We start from the raw sequence: 2,820 nt of genomic DNA, 5'->3' as shown, positions 1-2,820 counted from the left end.
CCTACTTCTGCCAACCCCTGTATATGGCCAGGTAAGTTTGGAATATGGAAAACATAAGTTCTTAAATGAAAAGAGGAGCGAAACAGAAGAGGGAGCCAGGGAAGAAACATACACACACACACACACACACCAAGCCAGGAAGGGTTTTTAAAGTAACATTAATTTTATATGTTCTTTTTTTCTCTCTCTCTCTTTTTTAAATTTCAGAAGCAATGGAGTAGTTGTGTTGCATCAAGAGCCGAGTTGGGAGAGGGAGATTTGGAACAGAAACTTATCCTAGGCCTATGGAACAATTATAAAGATGGGTTGGAAGTGGGGCAGAGGGCAGTGTCAGTGGACAAAGAAGGCTTTGAGCAAGTGGAAATTCAAGAGAGATTACAACCTGTCTTGACTCCTAGACTGTGCCTAAGTGTTTCCACCCCCAGGCTTTCAGAAAGCTCACGCTCTCCCTATTCCAGCAACAGAAGAATCTCCGCATTGTGAAAGCCCGTCGGCAGCAGATGAAGAAGGCAAACAGTGCTGTGGTAAAGGAGATAGCGGATAGGGACCTTGCAGACAGCGGGCAAGCAGTCCCCAGCCATCTATCCACATCTCCCCAGATACTACCATCACAGAAGCTCCTAGTGCAAAACACATTTATCTGGAACCACCAATTGGGAAGGAATTTCCAGTTTGCTTCATCTAACCCAAATCGGCCTGTTGAGTTTCGGGTCAGGGATTAGATTCTTTTTTAAAAAAAAAAAAATATATATATATATATTATTGATTTTTTACAGAGAGGAAGGGAGAGGAATAGAGAGGTAGAAACATCGATGAGAGAGAAACATCGATCAGCTGCCTCCTGCACACCCCCTACTGGGGCTGTGCCCACAACCAAGGATCATGCCCCTGATCAGAATCGAACCTGGGACCCTTCAGTCTGCAGGCCAACGCTCTATCCACTCAGCCAAATCGGTTAGGGCAGGGATTAGATTCTTAATGTAGAAATTAAGTTGAGCTCTTCTGGCATAGAAACATTTCCCAGTATACCAACTCAGACTCCAGCCAGGTAGAGAGACCTGTTTACCTCTGTTAATTGTGTTTACTCAAGGTGTCCTCTCTGACTCTAATTAGTCAGAGAAGCTGCAGCCCAGAACCGCTGGGAGACGGGAGGGAGCGAATAAGAATATGCATACAGAGTCCCTATATGCTGGTTTCTGGCTCTTTGCAAAACACAGGGTCCTTGGAGGGTAAGTGCTGGCTCGAACCATGACAATTTGAGCCCCGAGCCAAAGGCTAGGAACTTCAGACTTTCAGCAGAAGAAGCTGCTCACCCTGGTTTCCAAGTTGACACAAGTATTAAGACGTGCCTGGGTGGTATGAAAATTTGAGGGTTTTTTAATGTAATGATTTTTAATTATCTTTTTTTTTTTGGCCAACATTTGTCCGTCTGCCATATTCACAACGTGCCATCCTCTGCTCTAACCGCTCTGCATGTATTAACACATTCCATACAACCACCTGAGTCGATACTATGGATATTATGCTCATCCAGAGGAGAAGTTGACACAGAGAGGTTAGGTGACTTAACCAAAGTCACACAGCTCGTTGATGAAGGCACTAGGTCCATTGGTGATAGAATCTATCACCGATGCTATTACCCTTTCTTTCTAAACGGGCAACTTTCAGCTCAGAAGGGCCCCAACGTGCTGGTTAATTTATCAACAGCTAGAGAGTGGCCAGGAGCAAACCCCAAACTAGAATTTTCCTAACAACTTACCCTGCCGTCTCCACGTGCCCGGTGGCCTGCGCGTGTTCTTGGAACAACGGTACAAGACGAAGGTGACTGCTCTGTCCCAAAGTGTTGTTCCGATTCTCTTCAATTCCATCTCTTCTTCTTCCCTTCTAATTTGTATTCCTTATCCTAACTCATTTAACCTTTCATGACCCCCACTCTCCCTTTTGCCTGCCTCGGGGGTGAAACTAAGCCTGGACACCACTCAGCCCTCGGGGGGCTGGGGAAAGAGATACAGCTGAGCCGCTCGGGGGCCTTGACCCCGGGGCCCGACAGGGAGACAGACATGCTTGGAACAGACATCACTTGACTCGCCATTGCTTCCGCGGGAACAGGAGGTGGAGGGAGAAGAAGGGGTAGACGTTATTTGAATGACTGAGGTGGACTCTCAAGCTGCTTAGAGGTGGACACAGTCACACTCGTGTGTCCGTTTCTCAGTAACTGAAAGGGGTGGGGGGTGCAGAGAACGCCCCCTGAGTCTGGGGTCCTCTGCCCATTGCGCACACGCTCCTCCGGGAGGTCGCGGCGGCCTTCATCCCGGCGCCTCGGCCCTTCCAGGGGCCTCTGCGACCCCCGCTCCCGCGACCCAGGGGCCGCGCCTCGCCTGTGCGGGGTTGGCCGTCAAGCGCCACACACCCTTCGTGCCGCCCCACACACCAGCCCGCGACTGGGCAGGGCCTCCCGCCGTGAGCGTGCGTAACGTGCCCCCGCAGCGTGACGCACGCGCCGCTCCTGGGCGGCTTGCGTGACGGGGCGACTACGTGGGCTTCAGGGCCGGAGCGGCGCCGGGGGCGGAGTGCGGGCGGAAGTCGGCGTCCGCGGACCGCGATCGGGAAGGGAGGCGCGGCCGGGAGACCCGCGAGGAGGGCGCCGCCTCCTCCCCGCCCTGTCTGCTGAGGATGGAAGTGACGACAGCAGCCGGAGAGGTCACTTCCTGCTGGGGTGGATGAGGAGGAGCCGGCGACGCCGCGGAGGAGACCGGACCGAAGACGGACCTTGCCGGGGAGAGGTGAGTCCTGGCCTCGCCGCCCGACCCCTCCGATGGA

The 2,820-nt window shown here is 52.6% G+C and overlaps 1 protein-coding gene across 3 annotated transcripts in view; it reads left to right on the top strand.

Moving 5' to 3' along the window:
• Window positions 1-2,499: 2,499 nt before the first annotated feature.
• ETV3 (ets variant 3) overlaps window positions 2,500-2,820 on the top strand; it is an 11,091-nt gene continuing 10,770 nt past the window's right edge. For 2 of the 3 annotated variants that reach the window (XM_005867618.2, XM_005867617.2), the window contains exon 1: window positions 2,508-2,783. The gene's annotated coding sequence lies outside the window, so the exon portion shown is untranslated. Of the gene's footprint in view, window positions 2,784-2,820 lie in introns of all 3 variants that reach the window. The other variant, XM_014540864.1, reaches the window with a different exon arrangement.

This window comes from Myotis brandtii, unplaced genomic scaffold (genome assembly GCF_000412655.1).
Source record: "Myotis brandtii unplaced genomic scaffold, ASM41265v1 scaffold250, whole genome shotgun sequence".
NCBI lineage: Eukaryota > Metazoa > Chordata > Mammalia > Chiroptera > Vespertilionidae > Myotis > Myotis brandtii.
The sequence above is the reverse complement of the archived record's forward strand: the minus strand, read 5'-3'. Positions and strand labels throughout refer to the sequence as shown.